This window comes from Balaenoptera musculus, chromosome 4 (assembly GCF_009873245.2).
Source record: "Balaenoptera musculus isolate JJ_BM4_2016_0621 chromosome 4, mBalMus1.pri.v3, whole genome shotgun sequence".
Classification (NCBI taxonomy): domain Eukaryota; kingdom Metazoa; phylum Chordata; class Mammalia; order Artiodactyla; family Balaenopteridae; genus Balaenoptera; species Balaenoptera musculus.
Window position 1 is genome coordinate 6,256,476 of NC_045788.1, and position 21,093 is coordinate 6,277,568.

Sequence of the window (21,093 nt, forward strand, 5' to 3'; positions counted from 1 at the left end):
ATGTTATAAATATGTATTTACTTATTTACTCATAGTTGTAGATTAATCCATCTGGGAAGCATTGCTTCTGTTTCAAGGACCAAGGACCAATGCTGGAATTCACAGCATTATTTATTCATCTGCTCAATATCATATTGTGATGGATGGATAACAGGCCTGCAAAGTGCTTTGTGAGACTTAAGTATCAAATGGCAACATTCTCTTCAAGCAGTTTAAGAACAGAATGAGATTTCAAATTATTTTCTATACTCCTAGCCAATGAAGTAAATAAGGATTTTATCAAAGACTACTTTTTCTTGTATCAAACAGAACTAAATTATACCAATATTCATAGCATAGTCACTATTGATTTTGTTCTGGAATGTTCCACCATTTTGTCTTTATGAACTTTAACCTGCTGTGAGTTTTATAAACGCCGACAGATGAATCTTTATTTTGTGCCGGGAGATTTGCTAGAAGGCAGAAAATGAAATTTTATCCAGATAGAGCTGTTATCTGAACTGTCTTAAATCCTAGCATAGTAATGTCGTAAGTCTTAGCATAGTAAAGATGTAATATACTATATCAAACTTTATAAAACTAACATCTAAACAATTTAGTAGGTTAGTTAAACTTTTCCTGAAAAGTCCTTCACAAAAACAGGAAACAATACATTATTGATCCCTGTCATCCACTTTAAAGCTATCAGAGAGGTACATTGACCAATTCTGAATTGGAAAGAAACAAAAAAAACCTTGGGTATTTTGACTCATTTGCTTCTCCTCTCTGATTTTCCAGACCCCTTATCGTCTGCACAATGATTGACCAGACCTTCTGGCAAGCTGTACAAATTGCCTTTTACTGTTCTTTTGATTTGTACAATAACATGTTAATTGCAACCTTGAGCTCTTCTTCTGCCCTACTGATTACAAAATCACCTTTGCCAATTGATGCTTCCTAGAATGCCAGAAGACACCCAGTAAAATTAAGTACAAAATGAAATCTTTCTCTACCCACATTTCTCCAAGTAAACATAGTCCCAAAGCATCTGTAACCTCAAGATTGTTGATGGACCACAAAGTCTAGATTTAAAACTATACTGAAAAATCAGAAAAACAACCTTTTTTTAATTCCAGGAGGTACTCCCTCCACCACCTCCTGTGTTTCAGATCAGGTCTTCCTTTCCTAACCCACTGATATCCAAGGGCTAGATTTGCCAGGAGGAATTAGTAGTGATCATTATAATACAGAAAGCAACAGCTGCACCTGTTCAGCTCTGTGTTAGCGATGCAGTTATGAAGAACAAGGAGAAGCCAACCCAGACAGTAGGGCTTAGCAATATTATCTTTCATCTTGAAACAAACATTTGCTGTGTACTGTTTTCTGTAAAGATATGCACATAACACGTTCAACATTTATCTTAATACTGAAAACATCACTGCCCATATTGAATCTGAATACACAGGACAATTTGTAGACATATGATAATGTTACTGTGTTTACTAAGGAGGTTGCAAAGTACAGTAATAGCTCAACTCTAAAAACTCTCATCTGGCAACATTACCCACCCAGGATCTACCAAGCTCCAAGAATTAAACACATACAGAAAAGCCTCTGAAGAAACAAAACGTACGTCACACCTTCTGTGTGTCTATTTGAGTCACTTACCAAATAGGAGTACCTTAGGCTTTCATGCAACACCTAACACACTCAGTCATTAGATTTTTCAACCTCAGAGCCAGTTAGAATCAACCAAGAGGGGGGCTGCTATAGGCAGGAAGATAAAAGCATTGAGAAATCATGTAATAACAATGGACTGCTATATCTAACAGCCCCTCAATTATTTGTTTATAATATAAAAATTCTAAAATTATTGCCACCTATTCTTATATACATACATGTTGGATATAGAAAAATATTGAGAAAAATGCAGATCTTTAAAAAGGGACACCATGTTCTATTTACATCCTGAATATCATTTATTTATACACCACTGCTTGACTATTTCTTCCCCCAGAAGATAGTCCCTCACTTAATAAGATGTTTTTGTTGGAATAGCCTGATCATGGAATTATCGGCTTCATCTTATCAGCATTTATGTACTGCCCTTTGATGTCCATTATCTCCATTACCTAATGCTATATAAAAAACCAAAGCAACCTGAAGTGGCTTCACCAAGCATTTTATTATATTTCCTAATTCTATGTGCTGGCTAGGCTCAGCTGGAGAGTTCTTAGGTCACTTGTAGTCAACGGAGGTTACTCACATGCTGGGGGCTCAGCTAGGGCTGGAGTGTGCATGCCTGCTGCTATATCTGGCAGGGAATGGGGGTGGCTGGGCCTCTCTCTCCAGGTGGTTTCACATCATTCAGTAGGCAGTCTAGCCTGAGTCTTATTATGTGGTTGCTGGATTCCAAGAACATAAAAGCAAAACCTGCAAGGCCTCTTCAGGCCAGGCACAGAAGTCACACAAAGTCAGTTCTGTCATGTCGTATTGGTCGAAGCAAGTCATTGGGCCAGTTGGGATTCCAAAGAATGGGAAAGACACCATCTCCCCATGGGAAACACAACATATGTGGGCAGAGAGGGGAGGAATTGTCAGCAATCAGCTTTGTGGGAAAATCAATCTATTATCCTTACAAATTCCTTCAGATACCACAAATCCATAGGTGAATACAAAACCATAATAAATGGGAAGATGTGTGGTCCAAGTAGACCAGGTCTGCAAACAAGATACAGTCATCAAGGAAGCAGACATTAGTCAGTATCCAGAGGGGAGTCTAGCCAGGAAAGTACAGCAGAATTGGAGACCAAGTGTAAGAACAGGAGAGCATCCATGGACCCAAAATGAAGGCAAGAGAACACATCACAGTTTAGGCAAGAGTGGAATGGTATAGACCTGTGGATTGATTATCCCTGGAGGCTGTCTGCCCTCTGTACTGTTTTAAGTATTGCCTTTAGTTTGTGCACTAAGGACTATATATATTAATACTAGTGGTAAATCTCAAAAGGAGATGGGCTTTGCAGGGTAACTGCAGAGTGGGAGAAGCTTGTTTCTGGCAAGTTCTAATCCAAAAAGTGAAAATTTGGGGAGTTCCCTGGTGGTCTAGTGGTTAGCGCTCAGCATTTTCACTGCCGTGGGTCCGTGTTTGATCCCTGGCTGGGGAAGATCCCTCAAGCTGCACGGAGCGGCCAAAAAAAGAAAAGTGACAATTTTGTGTTACCCAGAAGACAAACTAAGCACATGCTAAAGGCTCTAGCAAATGAGGGACAACAACAAAAAATTATTTGATAAAGATTGGATATTACTTAAGAAATTGAGAATATATTTAACACGAAGGGCCCATATGAAGATGATTATAAAATCTTATTGAAGTGTATAAAAAAACCTGAACAAATAGATATGTCACTTTGTAGCATGGAAAGTCTTAATAGCATAAAAGTTTTTGCAATTTAATATATAAAATTAATGCAGTTCCAATTAGAATCCATACACAATTCTTTTTATAAGTTGGATTAAATTATCTTAAATGTTTAAATAATAATGAATAATGAGGAGTAGGTGATAAAAAATGAAAATAAAGAATACATAAAGCCATCATAATTGAATCAATATGGTATTAGCAGAAAAAGACAAAGAATTCAATGGAACAAAATAAAAATCCAGGTGAAAAAAATCACAATAAAAAATTAATGCATGCCAAAAATAGTATTTCAGTTTAATGGGGAAAATGATGGATTATTCAATAAATGACACTACACAATAGACTATCTGGAAGAAAAAAAAATTATGTACCTATCTTATAAACAAAAGTAAATTCCAGGTGGATTAAAGACTTAAAATTTTAAAAATGACAAAAGCATAGAAGAAAATCTAGAGTTAAGATTTGTGTAAGCTTTGTGGGGAGAGGGTGGGACAAGGGAACTCTCTTAAGCCAAACCAGAAAAGCAGATTCCATAAAATAAAAGATAAACATATTTGACAACATAATTTTTTTAAGTTTTCTGAAGTAAAAAATAGCAGAGCAAAGTCAAAAACAAATAGAAATATTAATATTAGTTAGAAATATTAATATTAGTTAGAAATATTAATGTGGAGAACAGCCTCAGAAGAGAGATCTTAAAATTATCAAAATCACAAAAAAACCCAATAAACCAATGGGCTAAGTGTTGAAGAGACAGTTCACAGTAGCGGAAACCAGCACGGACAGTAGACATAGGAAAAGGTGACCACCCTCACTAATAATCCGGAAAATGAAAATTTAAGCAACAACAAAATACCACTTTATAGCCATCAGACTGAGAAGTACTACAGAAAGGACCTGTCTCTTCTTGGGTTTCCTCTAAAGTGGACTCATGACCAGGATCTGTTACAGGTAGTTTATTTGGAGCAGGAGTTGAGGGGGTGGCAGAATGAGACAAAGGAGAGAAAGCTGATCAAAGGGGTCACTTTTGTTATAAAGATCACCTCTGTGGGCAGTGGAGTCTCAATTCCATCAGAACCTCCTGGAAAGCAAAGAAACTGTCTCCCAGAATTGTCCTACTCAAAGAAAGGAGGCAGGAGCATCAACCAATGGAGGGTGCCCCCAGCATTTCTGAGTTGCTTGTACACAAAAGGGCAAGTCAACAAGACTCTCATCATCATCCAAGGCATTAAAGAGCCCAGGGCAGAAAGTGAGGACACAGCAGACACTTGTAGTTAGAATATACAAACTTGAAGTTATTTGAAGTCTGTAAGTAATATCCGTTCCAGGCATGGATAAAATCCAAGACAAAGCCCAGAAGATTTGAGATAGAGTACCAGATGTGTTTTCTCTAAACTATCCATAACGACTATTCCTGGCAGAGATGGGGTAAAGTGGTAAATTTGCTTTCATCCATTGCCAGGGGAAATGTGTATTATCACTGGCTTTTGTAAGAATATTTGACAACATCAATTAAGACTAAAAATATATATTGTCATTTGCCCAGAGAGACTTCCTCTGAAATCTATCTTATAGAAATAAAATACAAAAAGATAAATGTAAAATGGTATTTATTATAACATTGTACAAAGTAAAGGAAAAAGAAGCAGAGTGACTATAATACAGGAAGAGTTCAATTACTTTATGTCTACCTCATGGAACATTATGCAACCATTAAAAGAGTGAATTAGATGTCTATCAATTGATGTGGAGAGATTTCAACAGTGTACTGTTTTATAAGAGAGAAAACATGTGCAATAATATAAACTTGTTTTTGTAAAAATAGACCACAATTTTCTGAAGATATGTTTGTGATTACATGCATATGAAGAAAAAGTGACCTAATGCAAAGTTGTTTACATGGGTTGTGAAGTTGGATAGGAGAAGGGATTGGTAGAAATGGTGTGTATTTGGGGGAGAAAATAAAGTGAGACAAGTTTCCTAAACTTAAAAACATATTGTGACATTCTTATATCTATGCACATAGTAAAATTATGTGTGTCTAAGTAGTAATTTTTAAAAATAAAGCATTATCATAATTATAATAGGAATAATTTAAAATTTTAACTGGACTTCCCTATACTTATTTTATGTGTTTTAATATGTATGAAGAATGGCAAACTATTCCAAACTTTTTGGCTTGAAGATTTTAACATAGCCCACAGACAATAAATGGAGTTGTGGAGATGTCCTTTAGTTCACTGAAGATACAAGGCAGGTGCATGTATTCTGTGGGAACAGAGAAAGAGATTGGAAAGTTCTAACCTTATCTAGTCACTAAACTCCCTTTTTCATGGAACATGTGTTAACATTTCTGAGGGCTGGGGGATGGAGGGGAAGGAGGAGGAGACAAAGAAGAATGATGATGATGAAGAAATAAAATGAGAGGAGGAAGGAGACAGAGATAAGATGAAGGAGGAAAAAAGAGAGAGAAAAGAGAAGGGAAGGAAGAAAGGTGATAGAAAATTTCTTCCAGAAGAGAAATTTTTCACATCTGGAGGTTAGATTTCAGAAAAACATTAAATATATAACATTAAATATATTTAATAACATGAAATATAATAGCATTAATTACCTTCAGTGCACTAAAGTTATCTTGATGTGTAACTTCTAGCTGTGTGACCTTAAGCAAAATACTTCTTTGTGCTTTTTCTCCTCTGTGAAATGGATCTAACAAGGGCATGTAGTAGGAATATTATAAGGGGTAAATAAGATACACTGTAAAGTACTTGGTTTAATATCTGATACGTGGTAATCACCAATAAAAGCTATATTTCAAAGTCAAAGAATATAGAGAATTTCTATTATGTTATAGATCAGTGCTTTTCAAAGTATCTCTAATAAAGGATCAGATTCCCACCTGCCCATCTACCCACCCAAGTCATCATGGCCTATATGTCTGTACTGCTGTGCTTAGATATCATGATGGCGTCAAATAGCTTTTAAAGTTTCAAAATGTATGCTCTCAATTTCTGTACATATTTCATTGCAGACCAGTAAATGTATAGACCAATAACCCTCTGTGAGCCATACGCTGAGTAGCACTTTAGTAGAAGACCATCACTATCTCATAAGATAAAAATAAAATAAAATAAAATAATGAATTTATTGTCACCATAAATTTATTGGAATTGGAATTTATTGGAATTCTTTAAAATTATCTACTTGGCGGGACTTCCCTGGTGACACAGTGGTTTAGAATCCGCCTGCCAATGAAGGGGACATGGGTTCAAGCCCTGGTCCGGGAAGATCCCACATGCCACGGAGCAACTAAGCCTGTGTGCCATAACTACTGAGCCTGTGTTCTAGAGCCCACAAGCCACAACTACTGAAGACCACAGGCCTAGAGCCCATGCTCCGCAACAAGAGAAGCCACCACAATGAGTAGACACTGCTCACCGCAACTAGAGAAAGGCCGTGCACAGCAACAAAGACCAAACGCAGCCATAAATTAATTAATTAACTAATTAATTAATTATCTACTTGGAATAGGTGGGGCTATAGTCTACATAAGCAAAATGAAATGGATAAATTATGGTAATATGTACATATTTAAGAAAAAAAATTATTCACCTTATTTATCTCTAGAATTGAAGCAAAAATAATTTCAAGGAGTCAGAATTATCAAAAATTATATATCAATAATATATCAAGAATTATATATCAAAGCCTCTTCCATTTTATGTATATCCACTCTAAAGTGTCAATTTTTCCATCAGGAAAAAGAAAATAGCTCAAGTACTCTACATGGCAGGGTAGTGCTATAAAAAATCAGGAGAGTACAATAAATTGCATTGTTTATTAAAATAGTTGGTAATGGTACACCAGATCTGCACTTGACATAAGCACATAACTTCCTACTAGTCCCAAGCTATCAGAACATGCACAGAGGAGTATTTTCAAAAGCACTTACCATTTATTCAAAGTGTTTCAAAGTATGAGAAGAGCTAAATTTCTAGGCAGTCAGTATACACTTCAAGTCAAGCACACTTAGAATCACAAAGGAATAGTTTTGATGACTAAAAGAAAAATAATAGTCAATAATTAATTCTACAATTACTTTTTATGTACACTAGTACAAAAGTAATATTTGCAGTCCATAATATTGCATGTAAATTACCACTCATAATGAAATACAGTCAGTAGATTTTTATTAGTCTGACTTACTATTTTTAAAAAACAAAATCGCCATCCAAATAAATACCTACTATGGTCTGAAATTTTGAATTACAGAACTGACTTCAACAAATTAAGAAAAGTAACATCTCCTTAAGTAGTGCCTCTACTTATAAAGTACAAACAAAAGTTATTTTCCTGATAATAACTGATATACATTACTTTATTTATGATGTGTTCAATAATCTTAGAAGAATCATGTTGAAAATTTTAAAATATCACCCAGTTCAATATTCAACTCAGTCAGTTTTCTTGAATAACAAAAGTTTGCATCTCTATGGCTAGGGAAATAAAAATTAAAGTCATAAGGTAACCAGTAACCCCTCACACCTACTAGAATGACCAAAAAAAAAGAAGTCTGGAAAGCATCCAGAGCCACTAGCACTCTCATACATTTCTGGAAGAAATGAAAAATGGTATAATCATTTCGAAAAACAATAGGTAGAGTTTTAAATAAACAATCAGTTACCATGTCACCCAGTAATCCCACACCTAGGTAACTTTCCCAAGAGAAATGAGAACATAATTCAGATTGGTACTATTGTGTACAGCTGTGACTGGGTAACAAATGTAATTTGTAGCAGACACCAGTAAAACTAAGAAAGACTGCAATGGTTAGTGTTCTAGAAATAAATGTCACAACAATGCTCAACTGCATTCAGTCAAAAATTGTTACAACATGAAAATTAACAATAGATGGGTGCAAATCAGACATGTCAAGAATATAAAGGCATGTGGCCATAATGCAATGATCTAAGACAATCTTTGTAGAATATTGTTTTTTTTTTAGTAACAAGAATAACAAATAGAAAAAAATCTATGTGTCAGACATTATCCTCTAAGAAACATATACTTCTGATGTGAGTTTCAATACAATAAAGATTCATTTGCTTAAGGGATAATGTTTTTCATCAGAATAATGTGAATTACACAAATTTAAATTTACTTCTTCAAAAATATATAGCACAAAACTAAATAATGAGGCATTTTGAACAAACATATCTCAACATTAATCACTTAAATGGATCTTCAGAGAACCAGCTTTAGAGATGATCTGTTATTTAGTGATTTCCTGTGCTCAAAATCTTTTTTAATTATTTCTTTGGAATTACCCTCAGAGCTTCTTCAAAACCCACATGAAAGAGCAATCTTTATAATGTTCTACCTTTAATGTTTACCAAAAATTTCCAGCTTGATCAACTCATATCAAGTCATCAGACTTAGTTTCAAACAGCATCTGAAAATTTCCAAAAGTAACATTTATCTTGGAGCACAACAATTTGCCATCTGGCTCTTGTCCCAATGTGGACTGGCCATGTAGTAGTTCTAACTTCATATCACCAGCCAAAAAAAAAAACAAAAACTATTGTAGAGGGGAAAATAAAATTTTAATAAATACATTCTGGGTTATAGGGCAGGGAATAGGGTGAGGGGAGTAAGGCACTTCACTAGGGCACAAAGTTTAAGGAAAGGAGTTCTAGGGAGAGGAACCAAGATGGCAGAGCAGAAGGACGTGCTCTCATGCCCTCTTGCGAGAACACCAGAATCACAACTAGCTGCTGGACAATCATCGACAGGAAGACACTGGAACTCACCCAAAAAGATACCCCAAATCCAAAGACAAAGGAGAAGCCACAATGAGATGGTAGGAGGGGTGCAATCACAGTAAAATCAAATCCCATAATGGGTGGATGGGTGAATCACAGACTGGAGAACACTTATACCACAGAAGTCCACCCACTGGAGTGAAGGTTCTGAACCCCACATCAGGCTTCCCAACCTGGGGGTCCAGCAATGGGAGGAGGAATTCCTAGAGAATCAGACTTTGAAGCGTAGTGGGAATTGATTGTAGGACTTTGACAAGACTGGGGGAAACAGAGACTCCATTCTTGGAGGTCACACAGAAAGTAGTGTGTGCATCAGGACCCAGGGGAAGGAGCAGTGACCCCGGGGGAGACTGAATCAGACCTACATGCTAGTGTTGGATGGTGTCCTGCAGAGGCAGGTTGGGGGGGGGGGGCCAGGGCTGTGGCTCACCATGGGGACAATGACATTGACAGCAGAAATTCTGGGAAGTACTCCTTGGCATGAGCCCTCCCAGAGTCTGTCATTAGCCCCACGAAAGAGCCCAGGTAGGCTCCAATGTTGGGTTGCCTCAGGCCAAACAACCAACAGGGAAGGAACCCAGCCCCACCCATCAACAGTCAAGTGGATTAAAGTTTTACTCAGCTCTACCCACCACCAGTCCCTCCCATCAAGCCTCTTAGGTAGCCTCACCCACCAGAGGGCAGACAGCGGAACCAAGAAGAACTACAATCCTGCAGCCTGTGGAACAAAAACCACATTCACAGAAAGGTAGACAAGATGAAAAGGCAGAGGGCTATGTACCAGATGAAGGAACAAGAAAAAACCCAGAAAAACAACTAAATGAAGTGAAGATAGAAACCCAGAAAAACAACTAAATGAAGTGAAGATAGGCAATCTTCCAGAAAAAGAATTCAGAATAATGATAGTGAAGATGATCCAGGACCTTGGAAAAAGAATGGAGGCAAAGATCGAGAAGATACAAAAAATGTTTAACAAAGACCTAGAAGAATTAAAGAACAAACAAACAGAGATGAACAATACAATAATTGAAATGAAAACTAAACTAGAAGGAATCAATAGCAGAATAACTGAGGCAGAAGAACGGATAAGTGACCTGGAAGACAGAATGGTGGAATTCACTGCTGTGGAAGAGAATAAACAAAAAAGAATGAAAAGAAATGAAGACAGCCTAAGAGATCTCTGGGACAACATTAAACACAACAACATTCGCATTATAGGGGTCCCAGAAGGAGAAGAGAGAGAGAAAGGACCAGAGAAAATATTTGAAGAGATTACAGTTGAAAACTTCCCTAACATGGGAAAGGAAATAGCCACCCCAGTCCAGGAAGTGCAGAGAGTCCCATACAGGATAAACCCAAGGAGAAACACACCAAGACACATAGTAATCAAATTGGCAAAAATTAAAGGCAAAGAAAAATTATTGAAAGCAGCAAGGGAAACACAAAAAATGACCAACAAGGGAACTCCCATAAGGTTAACAGCTGATTTCTCAGCAGAAACTCTACAAGCCAGAAGACAGTGGCACGATATATTTAAAGTGATGAAAGGGAAGAATGTACAACCAAGATTACTCTATACAGGAAGGATCTCATTCAGATTCGATGGAGAAATCAAAAGCTTTATAGACAAGCAAAAGCTAAGAGAATTCAGCATCACCAAACCAGCTCTACAACAAATGCTAAAGGAACTTCTCTAAGTGAGAAACACAAGAGAAGAAAAGGACCTACAAAAACAAAACCAAAACAATTAAGAAAATGGTCACAGGAACTTACATATTGATAATTACCTTCATCGTGAATGGATTAAATGCTCCAACCAAAGGACACAGGCTTGCTGAATGGATACAAAAACAAGACCCATATATATGCTGTCTACAAGAGACACACTTCAGACCTAGGGACACATACAGACTGAAAGTGAGGGGATGGAAAAAGATAATCCATGCAAATGGAAATCAAAAGAAAACTGGAGTAGTTATACTCATATCAGATAAAATAGACTTTAAAATAAAAAATGTTACAAGAGACAAGGAAAGACACTACATAATGATCAAGGGATCAATCCAAGAAGATATAACAATTTTAAATACATATGCACCCAACAGAGGAGCACCTCAATACATAAGGCAACTGCTAACAGCTAAAAAAGAGGAAATTGACAGTGACACAATCATAGTAGGGGACTTTAACACCCCACTTTCACCAATGGACAGATCATCCAAAATGAAAATAAATAAGGAAACACAAGCTTTTAATGACACAATAGACCAGATAGATTTAATTGATATTTATAGGACATTCCATCCAAAAACAGCAGATTACACTTTCTTCTCAAGTGTGCACAGAACATTCTCCAGGATAGATCACATCTTGGGTCACAAATCAAGCCTCAGTAAATTTAAGAAAATTGAAGTCATATCAAGCATCTTTTCTGACCACAATGCTATGAGATTAGAAATGAATTACAGGGAAAAAAACGTAAAAAACACAAACACATGCAGGCTAAACAATACGTTACTAAATAACCAAGAGATCACTGAAGAAATCAAAGAGGAAATCCAAAAATACCTAGAGACAAATGACAGTGAAAACACGACAATCCAAAACCTATGGGATGCAGCAAAAGCAGTGCTAAGAGGGAAGTTTATAGCTATACAAGCCTACCTAAAGAAACAAGAAAAATCTCAATAAACAATCTAACTTTACACCTAAAGGAACTAGAGAAAGAAGAACAAACAAAACCCAAAGTTAGCAGAAGGAAAGAAATCATAAAGATCAGAGCAGAAATAAATGAAATAGAAACAAAGAAAACAATAGCAAAGATCAATAAAACTGAAAGCTGGTTCTTTGAGAAGATAAACAAAATTGATAAGCCATTAGCCAGACTCATCAAGAAACAGAGGGAGATGACTCAAATCAATAAAATTAGAAATGAAAAAGGAGAAGTTAAAACAGACACCGCAGAAATACAAAGCATCCTAAGAGACTACTACAAGCAACTCTATGCCAATAAAATGGACCATCTGGAAGAATGGACAAATTCGTAGAAAGGTATTACCTTCCAAGACGGAACCAGGAAGAAATAGAAAATATGAACAGACCAATCACAAGTAATGAAATTGAAACTGTGATTTAAAATCTTCCAACAAACAAGAGTCCAGGACCAGATGGCTTCACAGGTGAATTCTATCAAACATTTGGAGAAGAGCTAACACCCATCCTTCACAAACTCTTCCAAAAAATTGCAGAGGAAGGAACACTCCCAAACTCATTCCATGAAGTCACCATCACCATGATACCAAAACCAGACAAAGATACTACAAAAAAAGAAAATTACAGACCAATATCACCGATGAATATACATGCAAAAACCCTCAACAAAATACTAGCAAACAGAATCCAACAACACATTAAAAGGATCATACACCATGATCAAGTGGGATTTATCCCAGGGATGCAAGGATTCTTCAATATACGCAAATCAATCAATGTGATACACCATATTAATAAATTGAAGAATAAAAACCATATGATCATCTCAATACATGCATAAAAAGCTTTTGATAAAATTCAACACCCATTTATGATAAAAACTCTCCAGAAAGTGGGCATAGAGGGAACCTACCTTAACATAATAAAGGCCATATACGACAAGCCCAGAAAACATCATTCTCAATGGTGAAACACTGAAAGCATTTCCTCTAAAATCAGGAACAAGACAAGGATGTCCACCCTCGCCACTGTTATTCAACACAGTTTTGGAAGTCCTAGCCCTGGCAATCAGATAAGAACAAGAAATACAAATTGGGAAAGAAGAAGTAAAGCTGTCACTATTTGCAGATGACATGGTACTATACATACAGAATCCTAAAGGTACCACCAGAAAACTACTAGAGCTAATCAATGAATTTGGTAAAGTAGCAGGATACAAAATTAATGCACAGAAATCTCTTGCATTCCTATACACTAATGATGAAAAATCTGAAAGAGAAATTATGGAAACTCTCCCATTTACCATTGCAACAAAAAGAATAAAATACCTAGGAATAAACCTACCTGGGGAGACAAAAGACCTGTATGCAGAAAACTATAAGACACTGGTGAAAGAAATTAAAGATGATACCAACAGATGGAGAGATATACCATGTTCTTGGATTGGACGAATCAATATTGTGAAAATGACTATACTACCCAAAGCAATCTACAGATTCAATGCAACCCCTATCAAATTACCAATGACATTTTTTATGGAACTAGAACAAATCATCTTAAAATTTATATGGAGACACAAAAGACCCCGAATAGCCAAAGCAGTCTTGAGAAAGAAAAATGGAGCTGGAGGAATCAGACTCCCTGACTTCAGACTATACTACAAAGCTACAGTAATCAAGACAATATGGTACTGGCACAAAAACAGAAACATAGATCTATGGAACAAGATAGAAAGCCCAGAGATAAACCCACGTACCTATGGTCAGCTAATCTATGACAAAGTAGGCAAAGATATACAATGGAGAAAGGACAGTCTCTTCAATAAGTGGTGCTGGGAAAACTGGACAGCTACATTTAAAGAATGAAATTAGAACACTCCCTTTCACCATACACAAAAATAAACTCAAAATGGATTCCAGACCTAAATGTAAGACCGGACACTATAAAACTCTTAGAGGAAAACATAGGAAGAACACTCTTTGACATAAATCACAGCAAGATCTTTTTTGATCCACCTCCTAGAGTAATGGAAATAAAAACAAAAATAAACAAATGGGACCTAATGAATCTTCAAAGCTTTTACACAACAAAAGAAACCATAAACAAGACGAAAAGACAGCCCTCAGAATGGGAGAAAATATTTGCAAACAAATCAACGGACAAAGGATTAATCTCCAAAATATATAAACTGCTAAAGCAGCTCAATATTAAAGAAACAAACAACCCAATCCAAAAATGGGCAGAAGACCTAAATAGACATTTCCCCAAAGAAGACACACAGATGGTCATGAAGCACATGAAAAGCTGCACAACATCACTAATTATTAGAGAAATGTAAATCAAAACTACAATGAGGTATCACCTCACACCAGTTAGAATGGGCATCATCAGAAAATCTACAAAGAACAAATGCTGGGGAGGGTGTGGAGAAAAGGGAACCCTCTTGCACTGTTGGTGGGAATGTAAATTGATACAGCCACTATGGAGAACAGTATGGAGGTTCCTTAAAAAACTAAAAATAGAATTACCATGTGATCCAGCAATCCCACTACTGGCCATATACCCAGAGAAAACCATAATTGAAAAAAGACACATGCACCCCAATGTTCATTGCAGCACTATTTACAATAGCCAGGTCATGGAAACAACCTAAATGCCCATCGAGAGATGAATGGATAAAGAAGATGTGGTACATATATACAATGGAGTATCACTCAGCCATAAAAAGGAACGAAATTGAGTCATTTTTTGAGACGTGGATGGATCTAGAGACTGTCATACAGAGTGGAGTAAGTCAGAAAGAGAAAAACAAATATTGTATATTAACGCATGTATGTGGAACCTAGAAAAATGGTACAGATGAACTGATTTGCAGTGCAGAAGTTGAGACACAGTTGTAGAGAACAAACACATGGACACCAATGGGGGGAAACCGCGGTGGGGTGGGGATGGTGGTGTGCTGAATTGGGCGATTGGGATTGACATGTATACACTGATGTGTATAAAATTGATGACTAATAAGAACCTGCAGTATAAAAAAACAAACAAACAAACAAAAAAACAACTAATACTAAACTTTCTTTGGGTTATTTGTATGGAAATATGTTAATATAAATGTTTCAGACATTACATAAAATTTCTGAAAATCTTATATGTTCTGGTATAATGTTATGTCATAATTCTAGTTATTACTTTAAAATGTATATCTCAGAAATAACTTTAAAAAACAGAAAAGGAGTTCTAAAGAAAAATATGATCATGCAATATTTTAAAAGTCATAATTGATGCAAAAAATCTATGATGAACACAATATCAAGTTTCAAATAAATACAACACAGAATTCAAAGCTGCCCTTTTATGACTCACCTCACCTCACGTGTCTGATCACCTATCAGTTTAAAGAGAAAGAAAAAAAGGGAAGAAAAGTGAAAAGCTTACAGGGCAACAGCAAAAGAAATGACCAACAAATGAAAAAGAAACTTAGAGAATGTGAGAAAATATTTGCAAAGCACATGAGGAGTTAATAGTCAAAGTATGCAAAGAACTCATACAACTCAATGGCAAAAAAAAAAAAATCCAATTAAAAGATGTGCAAAATACCTCAACAGACATTTTTCCAAGGAAAATATTCAAATGGCCAACATGAAACGGTGCTCAACATCACTAATCATCAGGGAACTGCAAATCAAAACCACAATGAGATATCGTTTCACATCCATTAGAATGGCTGTCATCAGAAAGAGATTACAAGTGCTGATGAGAATGTGGCAAAAAGGAAACCCTTGTACACTGTTGGTGGGAATGCCCACTGGTACAGCCATTATGGAAAATAGTATGGCAGTTCCTCAGTAAATTAATAATAGAACTACCATATGATCCAGTAAACTCACTTCTGAGTATATATCTGAAGGAAACAAAATCACTGTCCCCAAAATATACCTACACCCCATGTTCACTGTGGCATTATTTCCAATAGCCAAGACATGGAAACAACCTAAATGTTTATGAATGAATGAACGAACAGAAAAAGAAAATGGGTAAAATGTGAGGGCAGTAGGCTAAATGAAATGTCAAAGGAAGACTAATACTGTATGATCTCACTCACATGTGGGAATCTCAAAAATTCCAGATGCATAGAAACAGAGGACAGATGGGTGTTTGCTGGAGGGTGGCACTGGGGAGTAGGGGGAATGGTGAAGGGGGTCCAATGGTACAAAATTCCAGCCATAAGATAAATAATTCCAGGAGATGTAATGTACAACATGGTGATTCTAGTTAACAATGGGATATTTGAAAGTAGTATATTTGAAAGTATATTGTATATTAGAAAGTAGTAGATCTTAAAATTTATTACCACATGAAAAAAAAATTGTAACTATGTGAGGGGTGAATATTAATGACACTGGTGATCATTTTGAGATATATATATTAAATCATGATGTGTACCTTAAATTTATACAATGCCATATGTCAATTATACCTCAGGAAAACTTGTGGGAGGCTTATATGGGGGATAAAATTAAGCATCTGATTACCTTGTCATCATCTTACGTTATGGGGCCAGGCATCATGAGTACAACCTGACCTGTCTCAGGAGAAATCTTAGATTTTACACAAAGTAGTAGTGTTAGCTAACTTCTCCAAGCCCCACTGCAAATACAAACGTGGTCTCAGGCATGGTAAAATTCAAATTCCACCAGCCTGTTCCCCAAGCTAGGTAGTGCAGAGTTTCTGCTTCTTGCAAGCACCCCAATCCCCCCAAAATAGCTCATGTGCAGTCAGGAACAGCAACTTCCTTGGGAGCTGCCTTGCATATTCTGTCAGTCTTGGAGAGACTTAGATTAGACCCACGTTCACATACAAAATTCTGTTTCACATTTTACATACATGCTTAGAGGTGGTATAGGAATTAGGCAGGGACAGCTTTCTTAAACTACTAGTGCTTTTAAAACAACTCATTTAAAAAAAACTTCTCTGCTGTACAGTGAAGTGAATCAGCTATATGTATATATATATATCCCCTTTTCTTGGAACTCCATCCCACCCCCACCCCCATCCCACCCATCTAGGTCACCTCAGAGCACTGAGCTGAGCTCTATGCACTATACAGCAGGTTCCCACTAGCTATCTGGTTTACACATGGTAGTGTACATATGTCACTAACACAACATTGTAACACAACTATACCTCAATTAAAAAAAAAAAAAATACAGCCCTCCTTCTCCAATCCACCCCATAACACTTACATTTTGTGAGAATTCAAAAAAGCTTCCCCACTGCTTTTCTTTTAAAGAGTTGGAATAAAATATTTATGTTTCATTGATCTTGTGAGGTTTAAATATACAATGCAATTTATGTACAGATATATAATATTCTGTCTGTGCAATCTGGCTTGCCATTTTTTCACTTGCCATTTTTCATAGTCATTTTTCAGGTCCTTAAAAGTTCTTCAGAAAGCTGTATAGTTTTTTGTTATCTATATATAATGAAAAACTATGGTTATATAGTATAAATACCATAAAACTATAGTATGTACATATATATGTATATATACATATATGTACATCATAACTTTGACAATTTCTTTGATGTTTACACCTTATTTCTAAGTTTTAATGCCATAAATAATGGTGCAATGCAGCAGCAAGCATTTCTGTTAATTTCATGTTCACATTTTTGTTTAGTTCTTCAAATAGATTTAAAGCAGTGAATTTATTTGTCAAATAGGTTTTTATAAAGCTTTAGAGTCACTGTTACAGAAGGTTTGAATCTGAGTACCATTTCCCTGAACAATGGCAGACATTGTATAGCATAATTAACAAAATCACTACGCTCTTTATAGAAAAAAATGCTGATATAGAGTATAAAAATTAATTTTCCATCTAAAACATATTGAAAAGAAATTAACACTTGTGGCTTAATGATCTTAAAGGCATAGTTTTCATCATTTCAGAGGAAATAAAGAAGGTTACTATGCAGTATTTAAAAAACAAAAACAAAAACTTCTCAAGGCAGCTGGAGTAGTTCAAGTGTCCGTTCTAGAAAATATGGTGCTATAAATTACATAATAGCTATACTCTGGCTGCCTAACCCTCAGCCATAATTTCTGTGCTAAATCACTCTTGGTATTTCTTCATCTGTAGAAAAGAATGGGGTAGCTTTTGGAGAGGGACTTGGGTTTGGCAGCTGCAAGGTCTGAATTGGATTCTCTCTGTTTCTCATTGAGTGTCTTTCCTGGTGAGACAGATTCTTTCAGTTAGGATTAACAGAGGAGCTACCTTACCTCAGAGGGGTATTGAAAGTAGCAAGATTAACTCTGAGACTGGCAAAGCATTTTGTCAGTGTAAACTAGTTCTCCTCAGCACATCACGTACACAATAGAGGTTATTATTTCAAATAATTCAGCATTTTCACCTCAATTACACACATAATTAGCTGAATTATTTGTGTCATTTTTAAGGGGCATTCTGGGTTAAGACATGCTGGTTTTGTAACCACAAAATCTAGGCAATTGAAGAGGTATCCACTTCCCCCAACTTCCTGGTGGAATTGCACTGAAATTCTCTTAACATTATTGACCATCTTATGCATACAGGTCTGGGAAAGGAGAGACCTCATTTCCAAGGTGCATGTTCCATGCTCAGTCTCAGAGTCTTGCCTCCTGCCAGCCAGCTCTCTCTAAGTTTGCTCTTCCTTGGTGGAAACCACCCCCTACACTGAGTCTTTTTTTTCCCCATTGATACATAGACTTCCTCAAGTCTTTCCTATCTTGTTCATGAATTCATTCAATGAATGAATTCAATGAATGGCTACTACATGCCAGGCACTGTTCAAGAAGTTTACAGCAGTTAGCAAGGCTACTGGTGTCTCTGCTCTCGTGGACTTTGCATCTTTTCATTCCTCCAATCATCTGACTTTCCCTTAGAGATACATGTCTTGGTATGGAAGCAACCTAAGTGTCCATTGACAGATGAATGGATAAAGAAGATGTGGTACATATATACAAGGGAATACTACTCAACCATTAAAAAGAACAAAATAATGTCATTTGCAGCAACATGGATGGACTTGGAGGGCATTATGCTAAGTGAAATAAGTCAGACAGAGAAAGACAAATACTGTATGATATCACTTATATGTGGTATCTAAACAAATACAACAAACTGGTGAATGTAACCAAAAAAAGGGGCAGACTCACAGATATAGAGAACAAACTAGTGGTTACCAGTGGGATTAGGGGGAGGGGCAATATAGGGGTGGGGGAGTTGGAGGTACAAATTATTGAGTGTAAGAAAGGCTCAGGGATGTATTGTACAACATGGGAAATATAACCAATATTTTGTAATAACTGTAAATGGAGTGTAACCTTTAAAAAAATTGTATAAAAAATTAAAAAGTGTTTAAAAGACAAAAAAACAAAGAGATACATGTTTTGAAAAAATAATGCTTGGTCCCACCCTCATTTCTTCTTTGCTCCATAGCCCACTACCTTCTGCCTTTAATCCCAACATAATTTTTGTTTCAGTCCAGTAGCTATTGTAGTTTGGGGGCATTGTTTTTTACTTTTACTTCCCCTTGGCCTCTCTGCAGCACTCACTAATATTGGCCATAATTGGTTCAATTATTTGGAACCTCTACTCGATTTGTGTGATGCCATCTTTCCCTGGTTTTCTTCCAGCCTCAAGGCTACTCATTCTTGATATTCTTTCTGCTCTTCTTCCTCCCTGCCCCCACCCCCATCTCATCCCTTACACACTCAGATTTGTTGGGATCCATTTCTGGTCCGATTTTATTCACTTTTCCCAGAGTGACTTCAACCAGTTCTTTGACCATAACTGTATACTGAAAGGTCCCCAATAGGTGTTTTGGGCTCATATTTGTGTTCGGTCCTGGACTCAAATTTTCCACCTGCCCTATTTATATCTATACAGATCATACAAGCGTCTTCACTGTTAATATGCCCCAAACTAAATAAATCTTTCCTGCTGGACTGCCCCCATCCCTACTCCTCTGCCATCACTCTCCATCATTTCCATTTAGGAACGGCACCACCAACTACAAGCCAGAAATATGGGCACAATCCTGCACACCTCCTCCTGAGTCATTCTCATATCACTAAGCTTAGTTCTACTTTCTTAACATCTCTTGACTCTATCCTTTTGTCTGTACTCATTGCCCTGCCTGAGTTGAGGCCATATTCATTTCCCATCCAGATTCCTAAAGGCAACTCTGTTTAGTCTCTTTGCCTCTAATTTTATTTTGCTCTAATACTTCTCCACATTGGGTTTAGAGGGATATTTTATAAAGGCAAATTTGATGATGCTCTTCCCATTTTAAACACTTCAAAGATTCCTCCTACTATATAGATAGAAAGATAGATAGATAGATAGATAGATAGATAGATATAGATAGATAGATAGATGATAGATAGATAGATAGAATATATATTTGCAACCATACATGTACACAACACACAAGGTCCTTTCTATTGACCCTCTACCTGCTTGTCCAGCACTGAATCTTACCTCATCTCTCCCACTGCTTGCACTGAGGACACATTCCCCTAATGTGCTAGACTCTGTCTGTCAGGCCTCTGGGCCTTTACATAAACTGGACTCTACAGAGAACACGTATCCAGCCCCTTTTAACTTTCCTTGTCTCCTCCCATAATCCTTAAGCTTCCCTATCAGAAGCCTTCTCTGATCCTCATCTTCCCCAGTCCTAACCATTGCCTCTCATGTTCCTACAGGTTTTGATTTATATCTTTAATGCACCACTTTCCATGATACATTATAATTCCACATTCACTTTTTTGCTTTCTTTAACAGACTATGACCTTCTTGAGGCATGGTTTGTTATTTATTTGTGTGTATTTGTATAAAGACAGAGTTTTACCTAGCATTCACCAAATTATAAAAATATATGCATTTGAATTAATCTCCTTCCCAATTTCTAGCCTACAATATTCATTATATGCTAAGACTTCATGCTGTACTCCACAGTGTTAATCATTCCCTCCTGTATGCTGACTGCATACATTGTACATAACTCCATCATTACACATGGCACCCTGTACTCTCACCATTTTATCTCTCATCTGTCTTCTTCTATTACACATTGTGCTCTCTAGGTAGAGAATCTATATCTATCTATCCT